The sequence below is a fragment of the Hemibagrus wyckioides genome, linkage group LG01 (assembly GCF_019097595.1).
Source record: "Hemibagrus wyckioides isolate EC202008001 linkage group LG01, SWU_Hwy_1.0, whole genome shotgun sequence".
NCBI classification, from domain to species: domain Eukaryota; kingdom Metazoa; phylum Chordata; class Actinopteri; order Siluriformes; family Bagridae; genus Hemibagrus; species Hemibagrus wyckioides.
In genome coordinates this window covers 11,374,943-11,383,838 of record NC_080710.1, presented here as the reverse complement: position 1 = coordinate 11,383,838, position 8,896 = coordinate 11,374,943, and the positions used below count along the sequence as shown (strand labels likewise).

At 39.8% G+C, this 8,896-nt stretch overlaps 1 protein-coding gene across 1 annotated transcript in view; it reads left to right on the top strand.

The window, feature by feature from the left end:
• Positions 1-7,060: 7,060 nt before the first annotated feature.
• Positions 7,061-8,896, top strand: part of cacng8b (calcium channel, voltage-dependent, gamma subunit 8b) — a 28,111-nt gene continuing 26,275 nt past the window's right edge. Inside the window, exon 1 of the mRNA XM_058376114.1 lies at positions 7,061-7,316. The gene's annotated coding sequence lies outside the window, so the exon portion shown is untranslated. The remainder of the gene's footprint in view (positions 7,317-8,896) is intronic.

The window sequence follows — 8,896 nt, the reverse complement described above, 5'->3', positions numbered from 1 at the left end:
AAGTATCACGTTATAGACAAGTTGGGGATGTGAGCTTAATGGTTAAGGTGTTGGACTACTGATTGAAAGGTTGTGCGTTCAGATCCCAGGTCCACCAAGCTGCCACTGCTGGGCCCCTGAGCAAGGCCCTTAACCTTCAATTGCTCAGATATATAAAATGAGATAAAAAAAAAAAGTAAGTTGCTCTGGATAAGGACATCTGCCAAAATGCCAGAAATGTAAAGCTGTTCAAAAACTAACTGGCTGATCTTTGCTAATCAGCTAAAACAATGCTCCAACTTTCAATACAAGGGTAAGTTATCATTTCCATTACTAGCTATCATTTTAATCGCTAACTAAAATGTGATAAAGTGTGTGTGTGTGGGGGGTCCTCATGTATTTGAGGTATTATTCATACTCAGACTTCTCTGTAATAGCGCTGAATTATTTACAGGCATTTTGCAGCAATGTCAGAACATTTTCTCCCCTTGCCTGATAATATATCCATAACAAAATATAGATAGGTATAGTTGCTTCTTGCTGCTTCAAGCAGTTATACCTATATGCAGTGGATATAAAAATCACTAAAAAACACTAAAATCAATAAAAAACACTCGTCAAAATGTGCCAGTTTGTGTGAAATAAAAAATTAAACCAGGATAATATCCTGTCCGATCTTTTCAAGCTTTAATTTGATAAAGCAACCAACAAAATAAAGGTGAAAAACAAATAGAAACATTTTAGGGAGAGAAAAAAAACAACGTGATTGCATATAGTATGTGTGTACAGTATACACCCTTTTATAACAATGCATATGACTGGGTTCAGAATTAATCAATTTAAACTCATACAAATGTAATTATCATACACACATCTGTCATCAGTGATGTAATTATAATTAAACTTAAATAAACATCTGCCATTTCTGCCATTTTTTTCATCTGACTGCTGAAGCCATAGTCCACAAAGAGCTTAGAAACCTTGATCAGGATCTCATTGTCGTAAGGTATAGATCAGGAAGGTAGAAAAGAATTTCAGAATATTAGGTATACCATGTAACACTGTGAAGGCCAGAATCAACAAAGGGCAGGACATCCCTCTGAAAACAAGAGGTGATCTATGGTGACATTAATTGAGCTGCGTGAATAACAGGCAAGTTCTGTCCACTCTCTGTGTGTGATAACAATCACTGTTATTCTCCACCTCATATCTTCCCTATGGGATAAGGTAGCTAGATGGAAGCCTTTTTTCACAAAGAAAAAACCCTACACATAAAAACATCCAAGCCCACCTAAACATGCCATATGCCAAAACATGAAAAGTTTTCATTTAGTCTGATGAGAACAAGATACATCTTTTTGGGCATAATTCTAAAAGATAGGATTGTCACAAAATACAAGACAGCTTATCACCCAAAGAACAGCTACAGTGAAGCATGGTGGTGGCAGCATCATTCTATGGAGCTGCTTCTCTTCATTTCAGACTCAGGATCTAGTCAAGAAAAAGTGAATAATACAAGAAAAAACCATATTGTCTATTCCTAATAACTTTTTTGCACAAAACAGGTGTCTGAAAGATGGAGAAAAATTTCACCTTCCAGCACGGTCATGACCCAAAGCACAAATCCTTGAAACAGAAGATCTTGAGTTATCTTTGAAAACCTCTGAGGACAGCCATGCACAGGAGATTCCCTCACAATTTCATTTGCATTGGAGCATTTTTTGCAAGGAAGAGTAGCTCTGGAAGTTAAGTCATGTCAACTTGACTTCTTCCTAGTTCTAGATCCAAACAGTGCAATTTCCTCCATCCCCAAAAAGATCAAGATCTCTTCACACGTCCACCAGGAAAGCCACACCTAAGGACTCCCTCATCCACTGATTGTTACCCTTAATACTTTAATACACTCACCCCTTACTCTTGTTCTATGGGGCCGTTACATCCTAACAACTTCCCTTACTCCTAACACCTCCCCCCATTTTCACTTTCCTCTTGTTCCCTCAAAGAGGCTATCCGGGGACTGGAGGATCCTTGACCCTGGAGGATACAAATTCATGGAATCCTGCTAACGTCTCTTAGACTGAAGAAGCTGCTCCGATGAGTAGTGAAACGTTTCAGTCTAACTAGAAAGAAGTCCAGTTTCCAGCTGGCATCACTCAACTTAACCGCACCTGGATGACTGAGAATCTTCACAGACAAGGAAGGGTGGAAAAATATTGCCAAATTATAATGTATAAGAAGTTGATTTAGCCACCACTCAATAAATTTTACCAGTAACAAATTATAACAAGAAAAAAAAACCTTGTACATGGACACATTGACAGAAGGCTAATCAGTTCCTAGGCTCTGTGTTCGAGGTGAAAAAATGTTGATGATGTATTATGCAGGATATATTTATTGAACACGAAGCGTTTATAGCCGAGCCTGCTAGATATTGGGTTGGTGATTTACAGGTAATGCAGATTTCCACCAAGAGCAGGCATTTGGTGCCAGAGAGATAAATCAGTGAGTTAAGCAAGCTGTATTTCTTTTCTTTTTTTTTTTTGCATATGTGTGTGTGTTTGTTTTTACTAATTATTTTATACCAATAACTAATAAAAGAGAGGCATTGTAGCAACATTATATTTTAGTTTGTTCATCTGCTCCAGATGATTCAAATGACATTGTGTGGTTGCTGAAGATGAAGTCATTTATAACAACAAAAGTCAGCATTCAACTCATACCTATAAAAGTATAAAAAACTATAAAAGTCTATTCTATAAAGCTGGATTTTTTTATATAAAGTTGGACAATTTTTTTTTTTATAATTTTGCCTCTGTATAATTATACCAAAACACTTATTTTGAAATGAAGATGTGATTGATGTGTAGAATTTCAGCTTTAATTCAAAGGGTTTAACAAAAAAACGTTGCATTAATCATTTAGGAACTATAGACATTTCATACATATTCCCTCCATTTTCACAGACTCAAAAGTAATTGGACTGATAAGCAGTTTAATAGCTGGGTTTGGTCTGTTTCCTCATTATTTCATAACATATTAAGGAGATAAACGGTGTGGAACTCCCAGTGTGAATTCAGTGTGAATGTCCATCTGCTCAGTTTTCTAAATAACTAAGCAGCTATCTGGATATGTGGATTTAAACAAAAAAGGGGGCATTTCATAAACTGAAAGGGGTTGGGTCTGTTTCCCAAAGTATAAACAAACTAGTTTACTAATTTAAATTTCTAAACAAACCTGTAATGTAAATGCATCAAGCTGTACTGCATATTCATGGTCTCCTGTCTGAATCAAAGTAAAAACCCCTCTGTTTCCATCTCTTTTTTTCCTGCAACTACTGGGATCACCATCTTAAACAATACAACAATCAATCATAACATTAAAACCACTGAACGGTGAAGGACTGTCATGCAGTGATTTGAACTCTAGTCTCCATCAGAGAACAGCTGATAGCTTCAGGAAAATAGACTTAACGTTAAAACTAGAATAGAATTTACTTCATGTCCATTTGGTATTTCTGTGAAGCGGCTTTGTTAGAATGTCTATAGTTAAAAGATTACAATGCAATAAATGAATTAAATTGAATTGAGCAACTTTGACAAGGGCCAAATTGTGATGGCTAGACAACTGAGTCAAAGCATCTCCAAAACAGCATGTGTTGTGTGGTGTTCCTGGTAAACAGTGGTTAGTACCTATTAAAAGTGGTCCAAGAAAGAACAGCAGGTGAACCAGTAACAGGGTCATGGGCACCCAAGGTTCAGTTATGTGAGTGGGAAGTGAAGGCTAGGCATTCTGGTCCAATCCCACAGGAGATCTACTGTAGTGCAAATTTCTGTGAAAGGTCATGCTGGCTATGATAGAAAGGTGTCAGAACACACAGTGAATCATTGTGTTGAGTAGTGTGTTGTGTAGTGATGACTCCTGTCCACCACCAAAAACCTCTATAATGGGCACATGAGCAACAGAACTGGACCTGGGAAAGAGATGACACCAGGATGCACTATGGGAAGAAGGCAGGCTGGCAGAAGCAGTGTGATGCACAAAGTTTTGCTGGAAAAACGTAAGTTCTGGCATTCATTTGGATGTTACTTTGACACCTACCACCTACCCACACCTCGTTGCAGACTAAGTACATAGTAATCATTGGAAGAACCTAACAAAGGATTCAAGGTGTTGACTTGGCCTTTAAATTCCCCAGATCTCAATCTGATCAAGCATGTGTGGGATGTGCTGGAAAACAAATCAGATCTATTACAACATACAGGAATTAAAGGATCTGCTGCTAGAGTCTTAGTGCAAGATACCACAGCACACCTTCAGAGGTTTTGTGGAGTCCATCAGAATCAAAGCTGTTTTGATTGGCAGAATTTAATGTTATGATTGCACTATATATTGTAGGGAAGAAAATCAGGGTCAGTGTTACAAGGGTGCATATCTGACTGGAAAATGTCTTCATTTGTTCATTTTTGCCCTAATTATAGTCTAAAACCTAGCAAACCATGTTGTGCAGCTTTAAATGGTTTTAAGTGAGTACAATATGTCATCCACAGGTCAAATCTTTGAGCCAGCTCTTTGTTGTGAGCTGAACTGCATAACTGAAGAGCCATAATGTATCCTGTTGTGACCCAAAGTAATGTTTTCTCTGTAGGAATACTGACAGCACTTTTCTATATTCACAGGGGTGGAAAAAGTATGCTGAAGCAGTGAAAAGTTAAAGAATCCAACATCTACAAAATCTACATCTAGTTGCCACCACTTTGTGTTTTTGATTTCTCTACTGGCCTATTCACATTCAACATATAACCATGATCCTCAACATCTGGGTTATGTGGCAGCTAAAATTCAGGCATTTTAAGTTATCTCATTTGATTGAAGATAAGAATGATGCTTAATGTATGTAGTACAATCTCTTTTGGGGGTGAACATCAGAACAAAGAAATTTACTTGCAAGGTCTATTTTAAATGCATTTTAAGCATTGACACCATTGGTACAATCATTTAAATGGAGAAATGTTTATTGTGGACTGTTTGCCAATGCAGATATGTAGCATGCTGCTAGTTTATTTCCAGATACGCACCTTTCTGTTTCATTAAAAGTTTAATGAATTGGTGGACACAATGGCAGTCGGTACAAGAGGATCAGAGAATAGAATGGAAACATTTAAAGAATTTCGTTACTTGGTCCATTACTTCATTAGATACTTTCGGTCCTATAGCATCAGTAATCTCATTTTATGCAAGACTTACTCAGTTAACAATTTCATTATAAAGTGAGTACTGGGGTTTGTTTTGGCGTAAATATAATTGTGGTAAATGACAGTTTGAATTTGTTTTTGAGTTATATAAATTACATTAAGGAATGTCATCTCCAAACACAGAAGTCAAAGACACAGGTCGTACTGATGTATATAGCGCCCTCTCGCGACTGTGTTGTTTACTGCAATTCTCAAGGCTTTTGACAGGCGCTGTCCATTGTCCTGTAACACAACACTCGCCTGTAACACACACACACACACACACACACAAAGGCGCCCGAGCGCGCACGCACGCACGCACACACAATTTCCAGGGCACTATATGGATCAGAAAGTGCTGGAAAGAATTGTCTTTATAATTTAGTGATATGTCAGAGCATAAAATTGATATAAACTGCGTGAGTCAAAACAGTCTGAATCTGAATGAATCACTTATTTTCCCTGGACATGACTAGGATAAAACAGCATATGGTGTGTGCATGTAAGCATCATATTTCTCTCGCAAATGTGAATATATTTGCACCTGATGCTGGCACCACGACATCATGAGAGCAGGAGGTGTGCATAGAGAGAGAGTGAGTGAGAGAGAGAGAGAGAGAGAGAGAGAGAGAGTGAGTGAGAGAGAGAGAGAGAGAGAGAGAGCACATCTGATGCAGTGCCTGATGCAGTGTATAGTGCAGTGTTGAGGATGGGTTGAACCACTGCAGTCCTTTATTACAATGCACAGCACTGCGCTATGACCTAAGAGAGGGGGGTGTGTGTGTGTGCATGTTTGACAGTGTGTGCTTATACACTGGAGCTGTTACATTAAAACATCCAAATGTTGTTTCTCCACTCTAATTCTGAGTTGTAGTTTACTATTGCCCAAGGCCACCATGCAGGTCAATTGATCAAAGTGTGTGTGTGTGTGTGTGTAAAAGGTTGAGTGGAGCTCTCTATTCACCACCACCATTACTGCATGAAAGAGCTGTCACCCTGCATTAGCCAATCCCTGCTCTTAACTCTCTTTCCCTCTCTCTCTCTCTCTCTCTCTCTGTCTGTGTGTGTGAGAGAGAGAGAGAGAGAGAGAGAGAGAGAGAGAGAGCGACTGTGAAGGTCATAGTTCATTGCTCAACACCACTGCAGTCTCTCCATATGTGGCTTTAACCATTTGACAGTGTGTGTAATGCGCAGCAGGAACAAATCTCAAGCTTAAAAATTATGGCAGGACATCATTGCTACTTAATCTCACCTTCCTCCACTTCTCCTCCTTTTACCCCTCCTTCAGTTTGGACAAAAAACATCCTTTGCTTTCTACAAAAAGCACACTTCAAATAGTCTAACTTAGCAATAAAAGGAAACTGCTCCTGCTAGATCTGCTAAGGCATTCTTCAGACATCTGTCGCATTAAACTCCCCCCAACCTCTCTCTCTCTCTCTCCCTCTCTCTCTCTCTCTCCCTCTCTCTCTCTGTTTCTCTGCGGAATTTGACTTTCTGACACACCATCGCCATCGTAAGGAAAGAAAAATTAGTGGTCACTTCTAATAGGGTTATTGAGGATAATCATGTTGATGTTCAAACCATTTACACACACATATACACACACACACACACACACCGTCGTATATTCGAATAGATCACTGAGCATCAGATCAGATGCAGGAAAAGTGAAGGAACGAGAGGCAGTTGCACGGGCGCATGCGCCACTGTCTCTTCTCATCGTTTAAGGGTTGAGATGCGACAAGTTGCTTACGTCTCTCTCTCTCTCTCTCTCTCTGTGCGGGCGGGGTGTACGCAGTCGCGCTCACACACACACACATACATACACACACACATACGCACGCACACACACACACACACACGCGTTAGCTGCGTGCGCGTGGAGAAAAAAAAATCGTGTTCCAGTGACGCCAGGCCGCGCGCGTGCTCAGTGTCTCCCGCACACCGCTGTCTAATTCTAATACGAGTAAACTTACTTCATCATTAGTGACCGCATTTGTCGGATCATCTCGCGTATAACCCTCGGTTATTTATTTCACTCGAGCTGTCTGTCTCCTTCTATCTCTCAGTCTTCCCTGTTTCATAGAGCATCGTTCTTCGAAAGGGGTAAGCTTGCTGTTTTCACATATACTTTCCTAATTGCACTCGTTTTTGACATACTTTTTTTCCCCCTCTTTCGCATGCGTGTCCATCCAACGCGCCGTGCAGTATGTCCATCACATGCAAACTGCAAGCTTGCAGACTGTCACTCACAGCGTGCACTGTGCAAAAATGCGCTGACGGAAAAATGAATGGGGAAAATGTGTGTGGAAATCTAGTGTGTGTGAATCGTCTGCACGTGAATCTGCGCGTCAAAGAACCTCTTAGAACCATGCATGCAAAATCCACGTCCACATCCAACGTCATGCATCTAATGCACCTCTATTACTAGTTTGTTTTCATGCTTGTCCCAGGCTGTTTATTTAATTTAACTAGTGTGGTCAGCAAAGGAGAGTATATATTTTAGCTCCCTGTTGTGCTTTGAGCGCTAGAACGCATAATACCGCGTGCGCGTGTTTTTTTTTATTATTATTATTTCCAGCGTTCTCTGATAGTAAAGAACGCACTGCGGCTCGAACAGCGTCAAAAAGCCCCTCCAGTCCAGCAGCCGCTTCCCGCAAACGCACAGCGGCCCACAAGCGCTCTGCATACATCCCTTCATCACTTCATCATGACGTCAGCTTGGACCGTGAGCTTTAAATGCGTCACGTGACCCAAGTAGGAGCATGTCAGCATGTCAAGGCCTTCGTCGTCCACATTAGGAAATCTAAATATTTAAATCATAAAATGCTGAAGGACACTCAGTGCAGTCATGTTTAAAATGTCTGCTTAGGGTTTTCTTAGGAAAAAAATACAGTTAGTAGTCTAGTTAGTGTAGTAGAAGGTTATAAGGTTATGGATGTAGCCTACAGAGGGCAATAACCTTAGATGTACCTTGAATTTTAAGTGACCTGACTTCTTTGCACTCATATAGACTTATGAATAGTATTGGCATAGTGACGGTTCATCGTTTTAATTCAATTCAATTCAGTTTATTTGTATAGTACCTTTTACCATGGACATTGTCTCAAAGCAGCTTTACAAAAGTAGACAAACAGAGAAAAGAGAAAAAAATTATTAAATTTAATGTTTAAATGATTGTCTGTATTTTATCCCTAATGAGCAAGCCTGTGGCGACGGTGGCAAGGATACTTCTTGTGATGATATGAGGAAGAAGCCTCACAGCCAGTCAGACATTAACACACCTCTGCTGTAGAATTTGTTGTTTTCCAAGTTTCTCTGGTTGTGGAACGTGCAACTTGATTATTCTTTAGTCACGCTGCTCTGTGAAATTGATCTGAAGAGTTCAGTCACCAGGCTCTCTTCCCACCAATTTTTTTTTTCTACACAGTGTACATAATGTACACAGTCAATAGAAAAGGGGAAAAATCTACCTTACTCAGCGCAAGCATTATAATAAGCCTGAGGATGAGAGCCTGGACTGAGATCATCGCTTTTCTTCTGGGGCAAATTTCAAAATAATGAACTCGGAGCAGGAGGTGTTGTGCAATCAAATGTGATTAGTGTTGTAGCTCAGGTGACAGTGACAGCTCTCCAGATGTGCAAAGAACTCTGTGGGGACTAGGTTGCAGTGGCATTTTGGTATT